The sequence below is a fragment of the Mobula hypostoma genome, chromosome 7, assembly GCF_963921235.1.
Source record: "Mobula hypostoma chromosome 7, sMobHyp1.1, whole genome shotgun sequence".
NCBI classification, from domain to species: Eukaryota; Metazoa; Chordata; class Chondrichthyes; order Myliobatiformes; family Myliobatidae; genus Mobula; species Mobula hypostoma.
In genome coordinates, this window is record NC_086103.1 from 160,888,413 (window position 1) to 160,912,451 (window position 24,039).

General features: G+C 38.4%; 1 protein-coding gene across 2 annotated transcripts in view; it reads right to left on the bottom strand.

The window, feature by feature from the left end:
* Positions 1–11,378: 11,378 nt before the first annotated feature.
* fam168a (family with sequence similarity 168 member A) overlaps positions 11,379–24,039 on the bottom strand; it is a 120,216-nt gene continuing 107,555 nt past the window's right edge. For both annotated transcript variants that reach the window (XM_063054439.1, XM_063054438.1), the window contains exon 8: positions 11,379–16,748. The gene's annotated coding sequence lies outside the window, so the exon portion shown is untranslated. The remainder of the gene's footprint in view (positions 16,749–24,039) is intronic.

Consider the following 24,039-nt stretch of genomic DNA (forward strand, 5'->3'; position numbering starts at 1 on the left):
CCAGGGCATGCCCTTTTCTCACTGTTACCGTCAGGTAGGAGGTACAGAAGCCTGAAGGCACACACTCAGCGATTCAGGAGCAGAGCAGCTTCTTCCCCTCTGCCATCCGATTCCTAAATGGACATTGAACACATGAACATTTCCTCACTTTTTAAATATATATTATTTCTGTTTTTGCATGAATTTTAATCTATTCAATATATATACACACTGTAATTGAATATACTGTCATTGATTGATTGATTGATTTATCTTTACCCTTTTTCTTCTATATTATGTATTGCATTGAACTGCTGCTGCTAAGTTAACAAATTTCATGACATATGCCAGTGACAAAAAACCTGATTCTGAAAATCTCAGGTCAGGCAGCATTAATGGAACAATGGCCAATATTTTATGTCTTGTGAGAACTGGGAAAGAGATGTAATTAGAAGAGATGGGTGAGGAATTTGTAGTATAATGGGAAATGTCTGTGATAGAAAGATACAAAATCTTCTACAGTCACTGGCCCTTCTTGATCCATGTTAATTTAAGGCGGTAGGACTTACCCTACTGGCTAGACATAATATTAGGATGAAAGAAAATCAGGTCACAATGATATGAAAGCATTGAATGTAAAATACTAGGAAAAAAACTAGACTGTCATGCAGAATCAGTGGAAAGAGAGTTTATATTTCAGATGAGGGATCGATTCTTCATCAGAGCTGAGAAAGAGAAGTTAAGTGGCGGTGTAACAAAGGAAATTTGTCAGAGTGAAGACATGTCAGCCACGATGAATTGTGATGTGTGTATCTGAGAACTCTTATTCTGCTCTATGTGATCAATTTAGGGCAAAACCTTATTTTTTGGCAACAAAACAAAGGTTTGCGTTTTTGTTTGATACAAGATGTATCAAGCTAAATGATGATGAGAACAACCCACCCCTTCTAATCTCACTTCTGGGCCTCATTTGTTGTTGTATTACATTTCTGGTCACTGAGAACCAACTGCCGACCATGGCCTATTTCAAAGCAGTTACAGCAAGCATACATCAACAACAAATTAGAAACAAAGTCAGAGCGATCATTTCTACGTCAAAACCCTGGAACTTTCGATCCAAGAGTAGTACTTCAAAAGAACTACAATGGTTCAAGGTGACAATTAGCCTTGCCAGTGACATTAAGAACCTGAAACAATCCTTTAACATCCAAGTGTCTATCAGTCTTTGCCTTGACTATATTTAATGACCTAGTCTACATAGCCCACTTTGGTGGAGAATTAACTAACCTCTGTGTGAAGAAATTTCATCTTAGTCCTGAAACAGATTTTTTTTTGAGGCAGAATCTTAATTTTGGACGTCTCAGCCCAGGGACCGCTATCTACCTCATCAAAGCTCATAAAAATTATGTCTTCTAACAGGGTCACCACTCACTCAAAATGAGTTTGTTAACCCATTCTGCTCAATCTCTCCAATTAAGTGGAGAAAAGAACCATCTTGTAATCTTTGAATAGGTTGTCAATTGCCTTATTAAAATCCATACTCACCACATCCACTGTGCTGCCTTCATTAATGTTTTGTCAAATTCAAATTTAATTAAGTTCAAAGAATTCACAAAGCTAATCTCACTATCCGTAATCAGCCAATGCTCTCCAAAAGGTCATAAAACATGCCTCTCCAATAGCATACCCATCACTGACTTAAGACTCGGTGGTCTGTTTCCCAGGATAATCCCTGTTATATTTGTTCAACAAAGGAACAACATTTGCCATTCTCCAATCCTCTGGCACTACTCTTGTAGCCAGCGAGGACACAAAGATCTTCACCAAAGGTGAAGCAATCTCTTCTCTCACTTCCCATAGTAACCTGGGGTATATCCCATTTGGCCCCAGAACTTATCTATCTTAATGTTTATCAGAGGCTCCAACACATCCTCTTTCGTAACGGTGACATGTTCAGTCCATCCTACACTGACCTCACATTCAAAGTCTTTCTCAGTGCTGAAAAATGAAACAAAGTATTCATTGAGGACCTCTCCTACCTCCTCCAACATCAGGCATGTTTCTTCTTCAATCCCTGAAAGGTCTTACCCTCATTATAGTCATCCTCCTGTTCTTGACGGCTACCTTGCAATTCTTTAGAGACATCAGATCATTGATTCCTAAATCCTAAGCATCCTTCTCTTTTTCTCTGGACTAGATGATCTACGTTTCTTGTCAACCATGGTTCCTACACCCTAGCAACCTTTCCCAGCCTCAACGGGACAAACCTATCGAGAATCCCATGCAAGTGCTCCTTAAACAAGTCCATATATTTGTTGTAGATTTCCCCCGAGTATATCCATTCCCAATTTATGCTCCCAAGTTCCTACCAAATAGCGTCATAACTCACACTCTCCAATTTAAGACTGAGCTGCCTGACCTGCTGAGTTCCTTCAGCATTTTGTGTGTTTTACTGGATTTCAAATGGATACACTTAAACATTGATACATGTCTAAAGACCTTATGCTGAGCAACTTCTTCAATATTATTCAGGGCAACAAATGCAGAACAATTTCAATCTCACAGAGAGACAGAAAGTTGCAGTGGAAAGTGACGAAGGGTCTCGGCCCAAAACGTCGACTGTATCTCTTCCTATAGATGCTGCCTGGCCTGCTGCGCTCACCAGCAATTTTTATGTGTGTTGTTTGAAATTCCAGCATCTGCTGATTTCCTCGTGTTTGAGTGGAAAAGAATATCTGAGTTGATCATAACCTAAATAAGGTTCTTGGCCTGAAACATGTACTGTTTACTCTTGTATTATGTAAAGCACTGAACTGCCTTGTGTTTGAAAAGTGCTATACAAACTGTTACGCACCTGCAGGTATCGTTTACTGTGGTCTGTTGCTTTAAGAGCGCCTGACTGAGGCGGGACCATGGTGTCAGTCACTGGCTGCATGCATGTGTGTGTGAGGGAGGGAGGGAGGGTGAGGGGAGAGAGGGGGGAGTGGGAGAGAAGGGGGCAAGAGGGAGGGTGAGGGGGAGATGGGGAGGGTGAGGGGGAGAGAGGGGGGGAAAGAGTCAGACAGAGACAGGGGAAGCTGGTAACTTCAGCTTGTCATAGCTGGGGCTTGGAACTCTCCTCTGCCCACAAGGGTGGGTTAAACATCGGCACATGGTACACAACGAATGTATGACTGTCACATCGTATGATCCATAGGAGTGGATTTTGGGGATATCTTGTGGTCCACTTGTGTAGCCCTTGCTTGGGTATGTTGTGTGGTAGCCACTGGAAGACGATATTCCTGTGTCAGGTCATTTTCGGTGATAATTCGTATGTGGATTTGCAACGACACAACTGACAACGTATACGGCCACTGTTATCTTGTTTTACCAGCGTGGAATCTGTGGAATACTTTGTACTTACCTTTTCTCTACGTTTCACCCTGGATTACAAATATCCCTCTCTCATCATTTATCTCATGGATTACTTTACCATCTCAAGACTCTTAAGCCTTGTTGCCCCAAACTCAATAGTTTGGGAGTTATATTTACACACATATATACACATAACACTGTTTACTTTTGTTTGTCTTGGTTGAGTTACTATATTATAAGTAGATACTAATAAAGATAGTGGTTTTAACATTAAAACCTGACAGTGTGAAATCTCTTGCTGGTTTGTTTCTAAAACGTTACAGTTCATAACAAAATAGACTTCCTTGCTTTTCCATGGGTGTTGCCTGACCTGCTGAGTTCCTTCAGCATTTTGCATGTGTTGCTTTGGATTTCCAGCATCTGCAGATTTTCTTATGTATCTGATTTGTTGATGCTTTAATCTGGATAGGGAATTTATAAAAAGCAGATTGCATCCATCTTTATTAACTTCTATAATCTATATCAGGATTACAAGTATTGCAAAGAAATTATATCACAGTGAGGAAAACAGCAGAAGGACTAATAAAGGGTCTCGGCCTGAAATGTCAACTGTTTATTCATTTCTGTAGGTGCTGTCTGACCTGCTGAGTTCCCATAGCATTTTGTGTGTGTGTGTAAAAGGGAAGGTTTACTGTTAACAGATCAGTTCTGCAGCATAATCAGTAAAGGTGGCAAGCTGTAGGCATGAAATGATAGCAAGGCTAATGCCATGAATACATTAAGAAATAAGGGAATTCTTAACATTCATGATCACCAAATATTAGAGGCTTTGCATGTGCATGTCACAGTTGAAAAGAGAAATTATATTACATGATACTAGAATTAAATACATTTGGCTTGAGTTAAGGAAATAGACTAACATAATTTGTATAAATACAGTGCTCTCAACAGTGAAAAGCAACCAGATCAACAAATTTCAACTGAAAATTAAGTGTGTTGGAAAATGTGAGCAAGTTGGTCAGTGATTGAATGTTTGTGAATTTCAAAGATGCACAGTTAGAATAATAGACTTTAATTATACTGATATAGACTGGGAGTACTAAAGACTAGAAAGGAGATGATTTTTGGATTTACGGAGAAATATAGAATGGTGGGAAAATTATTGAAAACTATCACAACTGAGCCTAAATGCTGCCTGACCTGCCAGGTGTTTCCATATGTTCTTCTTGTGTTTGAAATTTTGGTAAACTTTTACAAAGCATTTATTTGGTTTCAAGCAGAATTTGGTGATCAATTCAGGATACTAGATTTAAGAATAATTATAGCCTTATTATTCACAGAAGAGAGTTACTGGTGCAGAGAATGGTGCTGTTTTGCTTATGGTGCAATCTGGGATATCTTTCCAGAAAATAAAGACATACCATATCAGATCGATTGCAAGAATGTGGCGAGTCCCGGTCACTTGGTTTCCTATGCACGAGAGGCGCTCTCTTTTGGGCATGAGTTTTCGAGTGGGCATGTCTTCTTCGTTTTGGCAGCCCTTGGTCACGGCTCCTAAACTATAGGTTGCCCAGTGTGTACTGCTACTAACAAGATTCAGTAAAAACATTTAATCGTACTATTCTGTTGCCGTTCTTGCTCTGCACAAGACAGAACTGAAGCCTAAAAAGATTCTGCACTCAAAATTTAACACAAAATGCAGGAGCGACATCTGGATACAATGTTTAACCACTCCTGCATAAAAATTTGGTTCTTAAGCACTTATGACAATGATTTGAAAACTGTACAGATTTATGGGGAATAAACGTGGAGGCGTAATTTAATTGGATTGCTCTACCAAAGCTGACACACATACAATTTTATAAATGGCCATCCTCCATGCAGTTACATTCCATAATTCAGGCATACTTAAGACCAATAAGTATTTCTGGCCCCCTTAAACAAACAATTCCAACCTACTTACAGGATTCAGTATTGTACAATAACCTTAATGTGATTGGAGGAAGGTATTGGGGGTGGTGGGGGAAGAGATGTCAAAGGAAAGTTTTCTTTTTCCGGTAGGGACAGATACATTAGAGACTCGTAGATAGACACATGGATGAAATAAAAACAGAAGACTATGCGGGCCATAAGGGTTAGAGTGCTCGTAAGAGTAGGTTAAAGGGTCAGCACAATATTGTGGGTTGAAGGGCCTGTACTCTTATGTATTTGGTTATTTAAAGTAGTTGTGCCAAGTATCCTTGTCATTTCAACAATTTGTGGACCCCATTTACACTGGCAAGACGAACACTTCTGAACAGTGTGAGGATCACAAGATGAGACTATGCATTAAGGTTATTTGATGAGCTCTGCACCTCCTATCATTGCTTGAAACTAATGCTGTATTAAGGTTGTTTCAAGGTCATTGCTGACCCTGAAAAGGTTTACAAATAGGGAGAATATCTGTTTAATAGCAAGGTAGGAATTATCATTTTGGATTGTATAGAGTATTGTTCATGAATGTTTATAAAATTGATTGGCTTCATACTGTGAGATGTTCTAACATATGGTTTTTTGAAAGATTTGTATTTATGACTTATGTATATGTTGAAAAATATGCAAGTAGTAAAAACAGCAATTTATTTTCCTGTTTGATTTATGAATGACACGTGAACTGCTTCAGAATGTGGGTTTGTATGATATAAGCTGCAGTGCTAAATGAGCTGAAGTACCAAATCAAGGGTGCCAAAAACTGAAATGCTTTTGCTTTTCTAGGCTAGCCATGCTTGAAAGACTTTATCAAGTAGTTGAGCAATAAATTTTATTCATATGATCTAGTAATTGGTACCAATTTGCTTTGAATTAACTGATTTCATTGAAAGCAACAGCAAGAATTTTGTAATTGTCATCAGTTTTTAAGATGGGGGAAGTCTGCTGCTTTCTGGGCAGTAAACATTAAATTTGGAAGACTGAAATTAATACACCTTGGAAGTACTATATGGTAATATCTAGTCTTAACATACATATTCTAATATATTTTGAGCCTTCTCTGTTTAAAGAATTAAGTTACATGCCAGTGAAGGTTAGTAATTATATTAGTCCCTTGGGAAAAGTTGGTTCTCCCCTTCTGTACCACAAGGGTAGCCAACTCCCCATGTTCCAACTGGGACAGTTTTGAAGTAAGACACTTTTTGCACAAAAGAAAATTAAAGCTGGGTATCTAGTCATATTTACAACACCTCCCCTGATGATTTTGTAGTACAGTGCCTATAAAAATATTCACCCCACCCCGCGGAAGTTTTCATGTTTTATAACATTCAATCAGAGATGATTTAATTTGCTTTTTTTTTTGACATTTATCAACATTAAAGAATTTCGTGGCAAAGTGTGAACAAATTTCTACAAATTGGTCTAAATTTATTCTAATTATTAAACACAAAATAATTGATTGCATAATTACTCACCCCCTTTAAATCAGTATTTAGTAGATGCACCTTTGGCAGCAACTACTCCCTTGAGTCTGTGTGCATAGGTTTTTATCGGCTTTGCACATCTGGACACTAATTTTTTCCATATTCTTCTTTACAAAACTGCTCCAGCTCTGTCAGATTGAACGGGGATTGTGAGTGAAAAGCCCTTTTCAAGTCCAGCCACAAGTTCTCAATTGGATTGAGGTCTGGATTCTGACTTGGTCATTCCAGGACATTAACTTTGTTGCTTTTAAGCCATTCCAGTGTAGCTTTGGCTTTATGCTTGGGTAATTGCCTTGCTGGACAAATCTTCTCCCAAGTCGCAGTTCTCATGCAGACTGCATCAGGTTTTCTCTCCAGGACTTCCCTGTATTTTGCTGCCTTCACTTTACCCTCTACCTTCACAAGCCTTCCAGGGCTGCTGCAGTGAAGCATCCCCACAGCATGATGTAGCCACAACCACGCTTCACAGTAGGGATGGTGTGTTTTTGATGATGTGCCGTGTTTGGCTTACCACAAACATAGCATTTAGTCTGATGGCCAAAAAGCTCAACTTTGGTTTCATCAGACCAAAGAACTTTCTTCCAGCTGACTTCAGAGTCTCCCACATGCCTCTGGTAAACTCTGGCTGAGATTTCATGAGAGTTTTTTTTCAGCAGTGGCTGTCTCTTTGCCACTCTCCCATAAAACTGCGACTGATGAAGCACCCAGGCAATAGTTATTGTATGTGCAGTCTCTCCCATCTCAGCCACTGAAGCTTGTAACTCCTCCAGAGTTGTCATAGGTCTCTTGGTGGCCTCCCTCACTTGTCCACTTCTTGTATGATCACTCAGTTTTTGAGGACGGCCTGCTCTAGGCAGATTTACAGCTGTGCCATATTCTTTCCAATTCTTGATGATTGACTTAACTCCAAGAGATATTCACTGACTTGGAAATTTTCTTGTATCCAGCTCCTGACTTGAGCTTTTCAATATCCTTTTCGTGGAGTTGCTTGGGTGTTCTTTTGCTTCATGGTGCAGTTTTTCCCAGGATATTGTCTCACCAGCAATTAGACCTTCCAAATACAGGTATATTTTACTACAATCAATTGAAACACCATTTAAGTAATTTTGTGACTTCTAAAACAATTGCACACAGCAGTGATGATTTGGTGTCACAGTAAAGGGGATGAATATTTATGCAATCAATTATTTTGTGTTTTATACTTGAAATTCATTTAGATCACTTTGTAGAGATCTGTTTTCACTTTGAAACAAAAGTCTTTTTTTGTTGATTGCTGTCAAAAAAGCCAAATTAAACCCATTGTGATTCAATGTTGTAAAACAATAAAACATGAAAGTTTCCAAGTCGGTGTATACTTTTATAGGCACTGTATGTAAACAGCAACACCTCCAATTTTGAAAGCATTGAAGTATGAAACTCTGGTTTGACCACGCTTGAAATATTGTGTTCATCTCATTATAGGAAGAACGTGGAAACTTGAGAAAGGATACAGAGTTTCCAGGATGCTGCCTGGGTTAAAGATGATTTGACAGAGGTGCAATAGATAAAAAAGGACATAGATCGAGAGGATAGAACCATAGAAACTACAGCACAGAAACAGGCCTTTTGGCCCTTCTCGACTGTGCCGAACCATTTTCTGCCTAGTCCCACTGACCTGCACACGGACCATATCCCTGCATACACCTCCCATCCATGTATCTGTCCAATTTATTCTTAAATGTTAAAAAAGAACCCGCATTTACCACCTCGTCTGGCAGCTCATTCCATACTCCCACCACTCTCTGTGTGAAGAAGCCCCCCCCAATGTTCCCTTTAAACTTTCCCCCCCCTCACCCTTAACCCATGTCCTCTGGTTTTTTTCTCCCCTTGCCTCAGTGGAAAAAGCCTGCTTGCATTCACTCTATCAATACCCATCCTTTTATATACCTCTATCAAATCTCCCCTCATTCTTCTATGCTCCAGGGAATAAAGTCCTAACCTATTCAAACTTTCTCTGTAACTGAGTTTCTCAAGTCCCGGCAACATCCTTGTAAACCTTCTCTGCACTCTTTCAACCTTATTTATATCCTTCCTGTAATTTGGTGACCAAAACTGAACACAATACTCCAGATTCGGCCTCACCAATGCCTTATACAACTTCATCACAACATTCCAGCTCTTATACTCAATACTTTGATTAGTAAAGGCCAATATACCAAAAGCTCTCTTTACGACCCTATCTACCTGTGACGTCACTTTTAGGGAATTTTGTATCTGTATTCCCAGATCCCTGTGTTCCACTGCACTCCTCAGTGCCTTACCATTAACCCTATATGTTCTACCTTGGTTTGTCCTTCCAACATGCAATACCTCACACTTATCTGTATTAAACTCCATCTGCCATTTTTCAGTTCATTTTTCCAGCTGGTCCAAGTCCCTCTGCAGGCTCTGAAAACCTTCCTCACTGTCTACTACACCTCCAATCTTTGTATCATTAGCAAATTTGCTGATCCAATTTACCACATTATCATCCAGATCATTGATATAGATGACAAATAACAATGGACCCAGCACTGATCCCTGTGGCACACCACTAGTCACAGGCCTCCACTCGGAGAAGCAATTCTCTACTACCACTCTTTGGCTTCTTCCATTGAGCCAATGTCTAATCCAATTTACCACCTCTCCATGTATACCTAGCGACTGAATTTTCCTAACTAACCTCCCATGCGGGACCTTGTCATAGGCCTTACTGAAGTCCATGTAGACAATATCCACTGCCTTCCCTTCATCCACTTTCCTGGTAACCTTCTCGAAAAACTCCCCATGACCTACCCCGCACAAAGCCATGTTGACTCTCCCTAATAAGTCCCTGTCTATCCAAATGCTTGTAGATTCTGTCTCTTAGTACTCCCTCCAATAACTTACCTACCACCGACGTTAAACTTACTGGCCTATAATTTCCCGGATTACTTTTCGATCCTTTTTTAAACAACGGAACAACATGAACCACTCTCTAATCCTCCAGCACCTCACCTGTAGACAGCGACATTTAAAATATTTCTGCCAGGGCCCCTGCAATTTCATCACTAGTCTCCTCCAAGGTCCGAGGGAACACCCTGTCAGGTCCCGGGGATTTATCCACTTTAATTTTCCTCGGACAGCAAGGAGCTCCTCCTTTTCGATCTATACAGTTTCCATGATCTCACTACTTGTTTCCCTTAATTCCATAGACTTCATGTCAATTTCCTTAGTAAATACAGACGCAAAAAACCTATTTAAGATCTCCCCCATTTCCTTTGGTTCCGCACATAGCTGACCACTCTGATCTTCAAGAGGACCAATTTTATCCCTTACAATCCTTTAGCCTGTAAAAGTTCTTTGGACTATCCTTCACTTTGACTGCCAAGGCAACCTCATGTCTTCTTTTAGCCCTCCTGATTTCTTTCTTAAGTATTTTCTTGCACTTCTTATACTCCTCAAGCACCTTATTTACTCCCTGCTTCCTACACATGTCATACAACTCCTTCTTCTTCTTTATCAGAGTTGCAATATCCCTTGAGAACCAAGGTTCCTTATTCCTATTCACTTTGCCTTTAATCCTGATAGGAACATACAAATTCTGCACTCTCAAAATTTCTCCTTTGAAGGCTTCCCACCTACCGATCATATCCTTGCCAGAGAACAACCTGTCCCAATCCACGCTTTTTAGATCCTTTTTCATTTCTTCAAATTTGGCCTTCTTCCAGTTAAGAACCTCAACCCTAGGACCAGATCTATCCTTGTCCATGATCAAGTTGAAACTAATGGTGTTATGATCACTGGAACCAAAGTGCTACCCTACATAGACTTCTGTCACTTGTCCTAACTTGTTTCCTAACAGGAGATCCAATATTGCATCCCCTCTAGTTGGTCCCTCTATATATTGATTTAGAAAACTTTCCTGAACACATTTTACAAACAGGATAGCCAGACACTTTTGCCCCATTATGGCTAAAACCAGGGGGCATAATTTTAAGGTGATTGGAGAAAAGCACAGAGGGCACACCAGAGGTGGGTTTCATTACAGTGGTGTATAGCACCTTGTCAGGGGTGGTGGTAAAGGCAGATACTTAGGAACATTTAAGAGACTAGAGATAGGCACAAGGGTGTAAGAGGAAAAAAAGGGCTATGTGGGAGGAAGAGTTAGACTGATCATAGAGTAAGCTAAAAGGTCAGCTCAGCTTCATGGGCTGAGGGGCCTGTACTGTGCTGCAGTTTTCTAATGTTACAGTATGTCAAATACTGATACGCAAGTATTGTAGGATAGAATCATTAACATTCAAGTAGATGTTGCTGATGTATTTATGCATATATGGTATTCGCAGGGGACATTTTTACCATACTCTTATGATGATTTCAGATTTTGTTTTTCAATGATGGAGTTAAATGCAGAGTCATGGATCATGCACTTTCATGCAGTCTCTGAACAACCACCTTCATTGTTCTCACAGTGTGCAGATCTGAAATTTTATTCAAGAGTTATATAAAAAGTCTCGAAAAAGCTTAAACGTTGATCTCACTTTTTATCAAATTTAAAACTTTACCCCAATTAAACATGTAATATGCCAATAAAAATGACAAACGCATTTTTTTGTAAACATTTTAATAGTTATTGAATGTTCTACATCTTACAGTAAATATACAATTACAAACTCTTGGCTTAATTCTGTCACTTAGATCACTAACTGATCTTATCCAAATAAAAACAAAATAAAAAAACAGATTTACACTTCATAGTCACAAGTGTAATCTGTGGGTCTTTCAAATTCCATAAGTAACTTCTAAGCTGTGTTATTAAAACACAGGTTCTGTGAACTACACTTGGAAGACAATGACATTTCCATAATTCTCCTCTTGCTTTATTAGTGTTCCAATAGAATTCAAAATAAGGAAGTCCAAAACTGCAATTGAAATACAGTAAAAGGAAAGCCCACAGACTTGTGTTCTGAAATGCTCCCTGTAGCTCAAAGAAGCATCCAACTTCAGTTAAACCATAAAGTTTTTTTTTCTATTAAGAATAATAAACATCAATCATTAAACAACTTAAATAACACTTATGGTAAAAAGCGCTTAAATTACATATCTGAACTGCAAAGGTTTCCTAGGTTATCTTTCTTTAAAATACAGGAGCAACACTCGTACACACCGTTTAATCTCTCCTATATAAATTTGATATTCTGAAGTACTTATGACATTGAATTGGGCCAGTACAACTATTAATATGCATTGTTCAAGTCTTGCATTACAGTACTTAATTTAGCAAAGGTGTACAAAAATCTTTTAGAAGGTCATGTATATTAATAACTGAATTGGTAAACCTGGTTATGTTGAATTAACTACAAGTGCCCAGTTGCCTTGGTATGCTTTTTTTTTTGTTGCAATTACACACTGGTTATGAGCTAAACAGTCAACAATATATTTTAAAAATTACATTAGTTATCTGGCAGTATCCAAATTAGTCATTCAATATTATAAGAACAACCTGCAACTTCCACAGAACAATTTGAATTTGTTCCTAATGCTTTAGTCATATTCTGAAATATCATGCCATCTTAAAATGCATGATTATATACTAAGAGTATGCTTAGTCCAATAAAAATTCAACTGCACTGAAATCATGGGCACCAATTTCTCCTTTCAAAAATGTGGCAGAAGTAAGAATTAAAAATCTGTTAATTTAACAAAATGGTAAGAAGGAACAAAAGTACACAATAATGCAAGTTCAGCTATTGCTAACATTATGCAGCACAAAGTGCATAACAAGGCTATGTTCAAGACAAGAACATCAGGCAAACTGTTGGAAACCCATTTACTTACACATTCTTACTCAAATTTTTTTTTTCTGGTGACTTTGCAAAATTAAAGGATTCCAATTCTATTAACCATATGGATGTAAATAAAAAATGCTCCACAGAGCAGTACTGCAAGCACTTTAATAGTTGAAAAACATTACAGTGTTGGCCATTAAGTTTTATTAACAAGACCACCACAATGCCTGCTGTTGCTCTATGTACACCAATAACTTTTATTAAAGAATTGCATCTCCCATGTTCAAGTTCAGTAAATAAACATTTTATATGCTTGATAAAGATGCATTTACCTGCATTGAAGTCACCAGAAATAGTAATTGAGTGCAGATTTTATCAAAATAGGAATTAGCAAAGCACATCTTATAGTCTGTAGCCAAGTGATCACTTATCTGTGGGCAGTGATAGAAAAATATCTTAACTGGTGACACAATACTGATCTGACAAATGGTGAACTATTTAGTAAAACAGCCTAGTGAGCAGCGGTTAAATTATCCAAAACCAATCAGCTATATTCTTTTGAAAATATAGCAAAAGGGTGAGATTTAAAAGGATTTAAAGAATCTAATGAATTTATTGTATTCAAAATCTGCACTTTGGCTTTAAGCATTCTCAAGTCTGGAGGGCAGGGGTTGTCAATTTTGATAGAGTAAAGTGCTCTCAGGTTAGTTTGTCCATGCTTCAGAGCAACTCTCCCTACTTAAGCAGCTTATTTATGGAGGAGTAATATCATCAATTCACCATAAACTGGAACCAAATTTAAGACAGTTTTGATTTTGGTCCAAAATTTACATAATTCTGCTTAGAAAATTGTACTTTTCTGTTCATATGAAGAAACCCCAGTTTAAAAAAAGAGAAAATTGTGACAAAACTAATTATACAATATTGAAACAATGGGATTTTAAATAAAATCACATGGACTAATTAAATGGCTGGAGGATAAAGTTCCATCAGGGATAAATGGATTTAGACTGTCTTGCAAGCCTACCTGTGTATATTAATTGACATTAAGTGAAGCAAATTTAATACAAAAATCTGAACCTAATCTTCTCAATAATGACTGAAATGTTAGCCCCCACTTATTAATACACCCTCATTTACAAAATATTAGTAATACAAAGAGCAGTCAGAATTCGGTCCTTTGCAATGAGCTGGGAGATACTACTTTTACATCAGGCACAAACATTTTTTGAAGATGCCTAAAACCAGTTAAGTCAATAGGGCATAACTAGCTAACATCACATTGAATAATTCCCATTTGCCAGTTCCATTCATACAAATTAGTGGGAAATTTAACCTCAAGACAATTACAGTAAAACCACATTTCTTTGCATATTGTCCTTGAAGTAAAACTTGATGCTTGCCCCCCCATCATTAACATGCTGTAGAAAGCTAAACTGCTGATTTTAAGAGCAGTAATTAGTTTGCACTGATGCACTCATGATTTCTCAGTGAAATGTAAAAAAAAATCTCACTGAAAACAATCACAAGATTATCATCTGCATCAATAGTGGCTGGTTCTGTTCAAAATTGCTCACTTGCATCTTGCTTTCAATTAGTACCTAGTAATTTGGAAACCATATTTTTTTTTACTAAGTGCCCATTTTATAGTTTTGAGTTTCAATTTAAAGGCAGATGGTATCAAACTTGCAATGCCCAAATAAATTTCAGCTTAAGACATCTGCACGCCTGATGCTTCTGATGTCTCCACTGGATTGGACAGTTTCTCAATCACTTGTGATATAACTTGAATGGAAAACCAAAGATTTCTCCTTCCCTATTTTGCCAGGATGCGAGAGCCCTCATCACTAATTTGTACTTCAATCCTTCAAGGCAGTGAAGAATACCATTTAATCACTGCAGGGTTTGTAATGCAGTAATGGAAAGCTGGTGGATACTGAACACTGTAGCCAAGCCTCATTTTCTCATGTGGAATGATTTAGGAAAATTAGTCAATAATTCTATTTTTCCATTGACAAATTAACTAGTTGGTGAAATCAACGGTACAGCAGTTTTAAGAGATCCATCACTGAATTTCAGGCAAATTTAAACAGTAGACCAAATAATGGCTGTTCTAGCAAAAAAAAACTCTCTGAAGTTTTTCTTTTAATATGCTAAGCCAACTCATTTTTTCTTAATGGAATGTTGCTCAAGAATGTCACAATTAAACACAAAATGGATCAGATTTGTCTATACCTTAAATATTAAATTTGCTGAAATATTAAGATTTAAAATTAATCTTCGGCAACAATCATTTCTGACTACTTACAAATCTGAGCATTTTAAACTTAGACCGCCTTAATACTTCAGCATCAGAATGCCTCCTTTGATAATGCAGAATATACCCTCTTTCCTACCATTATTAAACAGGCTACTTTAAAGCAAAGCGCTGCTCCTTACAACCATAGCTTTATTTGGTTAGGATTGCAGTGAGTGCATAGAAAACACCACATGCGTTTTAGGAAATTATCCAATTAACCTCTTTTAATTATGTGATCTGAATGTAAAAAAATCTGCCGGAGCAGACTGCGAAGTTTAATATATTTGATTACAATTCTATTTAAAACCTAGGTGTTGTATAGTTTTCTCTTCAAGAATCAGTCTATAAAGCCAACCACAAACACAATACGGGCGTGTTACATACATATCTATATATATATATTCATGTATAAAGTCTTGTACCTGTTTATTAGCATAGATTATTTTTATATATGTATTGTGCAACATAACCTATCTTATGTGTTTTGACAGAATTTTGATATGTGGTCATTTCTAAGTTGAAGGAAAATATGTACTCCCTAAAATTCAAAATACTTCACCCTCATACCTTTGTCAGTGCTTTCCAGTCATTTACATTCATTCCCAAAACAAGATGGAAAGGATTCATTTGCCAGGCTGTGAATTAATATTTTCATAAATTAACACTGCACCCATTCTATGTGGATGGTATGTTCCACAAATTCCTATCAACTAAGACCATCAAGAGTTTTAAAATTGCAGTGTTCTTCTATTCAGGTCTTTTCATTAAGAAATATCTGAAAACTAATTACTTTGCTTGAAATTGTACAATATTTAAATGACATTTTAAACTTCCAAATAATTGCAAAAATGTCAGTAATAACTTTAACAAACTGACAACTAGATCAATTTAATGAGGGAGACAGCATAAACCCAGGATACTAAGGAGCTTAACGGTGGTAGAATTTCACAGGTTTGAGGAGAACGACCTTTGTGCATCATGAATCCAGATTATTTTTCTTTAACAAGCAGCAAAGTAAAGCCAATGCCATAGTAATATCACTTTCAATACAGCACAAGCTGTATTTAGAACCCCAAATGAACACAATGCTGATTTAATAGCTGTAATGAATTGGCAGCAGGAAGAAACGGTGGTGAGCCAATTACTTCATCTTGAACAAAGAATCTGGCCAACTATTTCAAACAAGTAATGCTGCATTACTTAAGCCATCCCAAGAATTCACTGTGCTGTAGCAATGAGTGCGCCATTATTTCTATATCCCTTTAACCCCTCAAAGCTTTCCTGAATAATTCTATCAAAAACAAAAAAAGATCAAAGGCCATTTCAGTGGTGAGTACTAATATTGATGATGCCTTTTAAATGCAACTAGAAAGGTTAATGTTCTAACTGAACATCTCAGGTTTTATGGCTGCTATTTGTTATATTGAGAATACCAATCAGATCAAAGAGACAGTCGCACTTTCCCTTTAGACTGAAATAATGTTTTGCCTTGCTTAGGATTGATGCATCAAATTCAGGTTGGGCTCAATTTTTTGCTTTTAAATCTCAATGTAGACCTCCATCTGGGATCTGAATAACAGAAATGGTGAAACATGCAATTTTTAAAAGGATGTCCTCTCACCATTGAATAGGCCCCTTTGGCCATAGCCTCACTGGTAATAACAAATGTTGGTCAGTAACAATTTTGAGTAGCTATGATGGAAAAGAACTTAAATGAGGCAGAAATTTGGAGAAAAGCAGCTTTTACAAAAAAAAACACAATGCATAAAGTGACCTTTGACTTTGTCCTTGCAAACAAATTTGGTGCCACGTGGCTTCGATGCACAAGCACCAACGTAAGACTTGAGTAGTTGCATACAATGTCTGACTCCAGATCTGTAAGGGAGGTAAAAAAAAAACAGGACTTTATGCCATATCTAACAAATCTAACATTAACTCTACATTCATATTTCATTAAATAAACTATCCCAAATCATGGGCACAACGTTTTAATCCACAACCCAGATTCTACAAACGTTTATAAATTGGACCTCAAAAAAGATGGCTAATATTACAAGTACAGAAAATTTGAATAATATTTAAATTTCTCAGCCAGTTACGACCACAGAAACAACTAGGCCAAAACAGCAGGATTGCAATATATTAAATTTAGAATGGCAATGACTATGCACTAGACAAAATGAGTTTTTGCAACTTTACAGAGGAAAATAACAAATAGGGAATTTCAAAGACCAAGACTTAAATCTGCACAAATTTTAAGAGAATTACCAGTAATCACATATTAAATACTTTCAATGCACAGTTACTTAAGAGGAATAAATGCAACCAAGATTACCAGTTTACATTTTTCCAATAAAAAAAGGGAAGTGTCTTTACAAACTCCCGAGCATTAGAGGTGCAGTGGAACTTAGGAGTCCTTGTGCAAGACTCCCAGAAGGTTAATTTACAGGTTGAGGCTGTGGTGAAGAAGGCAAATGCAATGTTGGCATTTATTTCAAAGGGAATAGAATATTAAAGCAAGGAGATAATGCTGAGCCTTTATAAGACACTAGTCAGGCCGCACTTGTAGAGTATTACCAAGAGTTTTGGCCCCATATCTCAAAAAGAATGTGTTGTCATTTGTACTCACTGGGATTTACAAGAATGCGGGGGGGGGGGGCAGGATCTCATTGAAATGTTACAGAATGTTGAAAGGAATAAATAGGATGGATGCGGACAGGATGTCTCCTGTGGTGAGGGTATCCAGAACTAGAGAGCACAGCCTCAAAATTGAGGGGTGACCCTTTAGAACAGAGGTAAGGAGGAATTCTGTTAGCCAGAGAGTAGTAAATCTGTGGAATGCTCTGCCACAGACTGTGGTGGAGGTCAAGTCTGTGGTGTACTTAAAGCAGAAGTTGATAGATTCCTAATTGGTCAGGGCATCAAAGGATATGAAGAAAAGGCAGTTGTATGGGGTTGAATGGGATCCAGGGACAGCCATGATGAAATGGCAGAGCAGATGGGCTGAATGGCCTAATTCTGCTCCTATGTCTTAAGGTCTTATAGGGAATTCCACATTACATGCATTTTTTTGTTTTGTTTAAAAAACATGCATACTGAGTGAACCATAGACCAGGATGGGCTTTAAAGTTTAAGTGGATGAATAGAAAAAAATTGTAGTCCGATGTAAACAACATAAAGTTGGGATGATACCAAAATCGGCAAAATAGTGCATAGATTATGGAAGAGTCTGAATGCTGCTCTGTGAAGAAAATATAAACTCATACTACCTTACAGAATCAGGTTGAGGGTAAAGACTTTTCTTTTACTGCACAATGGCATCCAGGTTCTTTTCTGATCTGTTTCACTTATAATACTGTACAAAGTACTGCTCTGGATCATAAAACTATACACACCTGGAGCATACAATCATGAGAAAAATGGAATTTTGTTCAAGAAAATTAATAAAACAAAATTTCAAAATTACAGTACTGTGCAAAAGTCTTAGGCATATGTAAAAAAACATTCTGTAAAGCAAAGATACATTCAAAAATAATGAAAAGTTACTAAATATCAAGAAAATTACTGTAAAGAGCACAGCAGTAAACTGTAAAAAACTAAAGTCAATACTTGGTATGACCAGCCTTTGCCTTTAAAACTACATCAATTCTCTTAGGAACACTGTGGTTCAGTTTTATTAGAAAATCGCCCGGTAGTTTGTTCCAAGCATCTTGGAGAACAGTTCTCATGCAGACTTAGGCTGTCTCGCTTGCTTCCATCTTTCCAGCTAATCCCAGACATCCTCAATGATGTTGAGATCAGGGCTCTGGAAGCCATACCATCTGTTGCAGAACTTCACATTCTCCTCTTTGCTGAAGATAGTTATTTATGACCTTGGCTGTGTGTTTGGAATCATTGCATGATGGATGAGATTCTGCTTGTACTTCTCAGCAGTGAGGATTCCATTAATTCTGACCAGATCGCCAACTGCATTCGCAGAAATGCAGCCCCAAACCTGCAGGGATACACCACTGTGCTTCACTGTTGGCTAAAGACATTCATCAATGCAGCACTCTCCAGCTCCTCTACAGACAAACTGCCTCCAAAATTTTGACTCGTCAGTCCAGTGCACTTGCTGCCATTATTCAGCACCCTAGTGCTTGTGTTTTGTGCATAGGTGAGTCTCTTGGTTTTGTTTCCACTTCAGAGGAATGGTTTTTGGCAGCAACCCTTCCCTGAAGACTACTTCTGACAAGACTTCTCCAGACTGAAGAGGGGTGTACTTGGATTCCAGTGGTTTCTTTGAGTTCAGAGCTGATAGCAGAGCTGGACTTCTTGCGATTTAGAAGTGATGTCTGTTTGGTTTAATCTCTCATCTGCTGCACTGTTTCCCATGGACGACCACTGCGTTTCTGTTCCTCAACCTTGCCCGTTTCTTCGTGCTTCTTCAGAAGAGCTTAGACAACACATCTTGAAACTCCTGTCTGTCGCAAGATGGCCACCTTGCATTTTGTTACTATGCTCACTCTTACCATGGTGTAAGAATTGATGCTTTGAAGGTTAAACTGTCACATCGCCCCACACTCACCTTTTAGTTTGGTTGTCCTTCGCCCAGTCTGATACATTCTACACCTGTTTCTGTTTCAGTTAATCAGTTTAGTTCATTCAACTCATTATGTCATTGATCATTAGTACCTGTTTGTTACCTTTGCTTAATCAGGCACTGGGCTATATACCTAAAAAGTATCAAATTTTTATTTGAAAAGTGGTCTATTACTTAATATGTTACTTTCATTAATGAAATACAAAAATTTCTGTAGGACATTTAATTTTTTGGAAAATGAATGTTTGGAAGACTAAAATTTGCTCTTTTCTACTGACACACTAATGCAGTAGACAAATACATAAACATCCAAAACAAAATTTATATTAAAAAATCTAGGTGCCTAAGACTTTTGTACAATACTACTAATCAAAGGAATTGAGTGCAAATCAGACCAAAATGCCCATTTTGGCAAAGATTTCAGAAATCAAAGAAACTTTAGATACAATGAATTACTGGCTATTCCAATCAATTACCTTATGCTAAATTTTGTACTTTCAAGGAAAATTACATTAAAGTTAATTGACAGCTCAAGAAATGTCAAAATTTTAAACAATGGTATTTTAAGCTCAACTCTTCCAAATGCTTGATGCCAATCTTCATCTTATATTGCAAAACATGAATGATGCAAAACCAAATTATTAGACCAGAAGCAAGTATTAATGCTTTTAAGATAATTTTTTAGAACAATTTTCACAAAGTAGATCCCAGTATTAAACCTGAAGCTTTTGACTAAACTATAACAAAAAGTTTTTGAATACATAATTAATTTAAAACATATTATAATGTCATCGTACAAAGGACTTCCTTCCAATCCTATCTGTGTTGACTGATGAGGCTGATATGCATACTACAAACTTTTCCAGTTGGGTCAAGAGGTGCCAGGTGGGGCAGGCCTGAGGCACAAGTCCAAGGCATGGACTTATTATGCACTACTCTACTTTCTAATGAGTCTCAAAACTATGTATACATTACATTTCATGTGAGGGGCTTATTAGGGGTGGCCATTACATTTTAGCCTTGCCAGTGATGCCCACATCTCAAATGAATGACAAACTTAGAATCACTAAGCAGTAACACTGGACATTAAACTTAACATGGATACAGAGCAACACACACAAAAAGATGGATTAACTCAGTAGGTCAGGCAGCATCTACGAAAAATAGTACAGGTTTCCCTCGCCACCCGAAGGTAGAGCATTCCTATGAAACGGTTCGTAAGCCGAAATGTCGTAAAGTGAAGAAGCAATTACCATTTATTTATATGGGAAAATTTTGTGAGCGTTCGCAGACCCAAAAATAACCTACCAAATCATGCCAAATAACACATAAAACCTAAAATAACAGTAACATATAGTAAAAGCAGGAATGATATGATAAATACACAGCCTATATAAAGTAGAAATACTTCTCTGCAACGACTGCCTGCACAGATCTCTGTAGCGAAAATCTCACGCAAGCGCTGTTGGCATAAACGCGCTCTCCAATAACCTTTAAACTATGAAGCTGCCAAATCTACCAAATAACACGTAAAAATACACAGCCTTTATAAAGTAGAAATAATGTATGTACAGTGTAGTATCACTTACCGGAATTGGGAAAACAGCACCGAGCACACTGACGATGGTGTATTAGACTGAGTCGTCGCAGGTTGGGTGGTGTAGTGGCCCCCACCCTAGGGGGCCGCCGACCCAATACAATGCCGCGAAGAACGCAGCGGTAGCCGGGAGGCACACAGCACATCTTTAAGAACAAAGCAGAAATAAACATGCTAATTAATTAGGTGCTGCCCGGCACGTAAATATCGGCCCAGATAAGAGGCGATGCAACCGGCACTGATTTGGGCCGACAATTACGTGTCGGCGGCACCTAATTAATTAGCATGCTTATTTCGGCTTTTTTCTTACAGATGTGCTGTGTGCCTCCTGGCTACCGTTGCATTCTCCGCGAATCGGTATCTGCCCGTGGTCTGGGGGTTGGGGTGGTGGGACACTGGGGTGTCATCTCGTCGTCTGTTTCCATTAGAGCAGACAGCTCATCTTCTCCTATGACTGCCTGCCTCGATGTCGAAGGTCGAGGTTGGTCGTCTGCTGTGGCTGATTTTTGCTTGACTGCCGAGCCTCACGCATTTTTCTATCATACAGTTATTTGTAAGCACTCAAACCATCCTGCAAATATCCCCTAAACCTACGTACCCTTTCAAAATTAAAGCCGTACTTTATCATTGCAGCGAAAATCTCACGCAGTTGCTTCACGTTCAGTTCACTACTGCATTCGGTTTCGATTGTTATATCCTTTCCTCTTCCAATTGCATCAGCTCTTCATCTATCAGTTCTTGGTCATGGGATGCCAAAACCTCTTCAACATCATCTTCATCAGCTTCCACAAGCCAAACTCACGTTGTCCTTACTTCGTTCACCATGATCGAAATGCTTAATTATGTCTAGTTTTACGCTAAGTGTAACACCCTTACTCTTTCAGGCTTTTCCGACACCTTAGAATTCATCTTGCTAACGGCTGCTCAGTGCAACGTGTTTAAGCAATGCCGTTCCGAATCTGGGGGAGAGCGGCTGCTCGGGGTGCGCGCTGCCTTTTACTGCGCGCTGATTTTTTATCATGCGCTGACTTTCTTCGTAACAGTGAAAACACCTTCTGAAAGCGAAAACAGGGTACTAATGTAGGTCTTTCATAACAGTGAGGTTTCGTAAAGCGAACGTTCAAAAAGCGGAGGACACCTGTAAACATTCAACGTTTCAGGCTAAGTCCCTTCCCAAAATGTCGACTGTACTATTTTCCATAGATGCTGCCTGATTTACTTGACTTCCTCCAACTTTGTGTGTGTGTGAGTTACTTTGGATTTACAGCATCTTCAGATTTTCTTGTTTGTGATTATACAGCATGGATACAGGCCCTTTTGCCCAACAAGTACATGGCAACCACAGTGCCTACCCATCTAGATCAGGCTTCGTGTGTTGGACCTTTATTCCTCTAGTCCTTGCTGCTGGATGTACCTATCCAAGTGCTTCTTAAATCATACTGTACATGCCTCAACCACTTCCTCTGGCAGCTCATTCCAACCACCCCCCACCCTTTGGGTGGAAAAGTTGCCCCTCACGTCTCTTTTAAATAATTCCCCTCACCCGTAAAGTTATATCACATAGATTCCATAACTCTGGGGAAAACACTGCTACCACACACCTTATCTATGCTCCTCATGATTTTATAAACCTCTATAATGTAGCCCTCATTCTTCTACATTCAAGGGAAAAAAAATTTAAACTGGTCAACCTCTCCCTAAAACTCAGGCCCTCTAAACCTGGCAACATCCTCAAGTCTTTTCTGCACTTTTTCAATTTTATTATGTAATTCCTATAATGGTGACCAAAACTATGCACAGCACTCCAAATATGGCCTTACCAAAGACATATGGAACTGCAACATAATGTCCCAACTCCTATACTCAATGCTTTGTCTGATGAAGGCCAGCGTGCTAAAGACCTTTATCCACCACCCTGACTATCCGTGACACCACTTTCAACAAACTATGTGCTTGTATTTCTAGGACCCTCTGTTCCATTGCACACCCATTGTTCTACCATTCACAGTGCAAGTTCTAGGCTTGTATAACTTTCCAAAATACATCACTTCATGTTTGCCTATATTGAAATCCATTTCCCACCCTTTGGCCTATTTCCCAAACTGATCAAGATGCATGATAGCCTTCTTCACTGTTAGCAGTACTTCCTAATTTTGTCTCATCTGCAAACATAATGATCAAGCCTTGAGCATTCACATCCAGATCAATTACAGTTGATTCCAGTTAAATGGACCAGCAGTTACTGGGACAGCCACTTACTTCGGACAACTCAAAGAACAAAAAACAATCGAGAAAATTGCTGGGATTCCTTTCATTTACTTGGGACATTATGCTGCTTAGTAGGGGCAACAGACTGTTGCTGAATAGATTCTTACTAGCTTCAGTTATGCCCACTTGTGCGGCTGTTAGATGCTACAGTGGGCTTAGAGCGAACAGTTTTTAAATAGCATCAGTTGTGTGTGTTTGCATTCAATAAGTAGTGATTTTTCTCACAGAAAATCTGCAAGAAATAAGCAGTAGGCTAATTTGGAGTTTTGCCCACTGCGGTTTCAAGCCATTCAGGCTTGGAGATGCCAGAAACGGCCGAGTGAGAAAATGAAACAATTTCGCTATGCTTCGTTGATAGCATTGTATGAAGGCAGTCCACTATCTGCTCTCAGTGTCTGCGCTGATTTTGTTCATTGCATACACTGGACGAATTCCTCCATCAATAATGATCAGGAACTAATACAGTTTTATAATACTATAGCACCACTGATAGTGTTCCAGTTTGTTTTTCTATTTAATCTAAATACATAATTTATTACTCAGTTTGTCTTTTTTTATACCTTTGTAACTATTTCCATGAAACCAGCTAATTTGGGCAGCTGCTTAATTGGGCCAAAATATGTCCCAATTAACTGGAATCCGCTGTATATAAACAATGAACAAGGTCCCAACACCGATCCCTGCAGCACACCACTAGAGAGCAGCCTCCATTCCAAGAA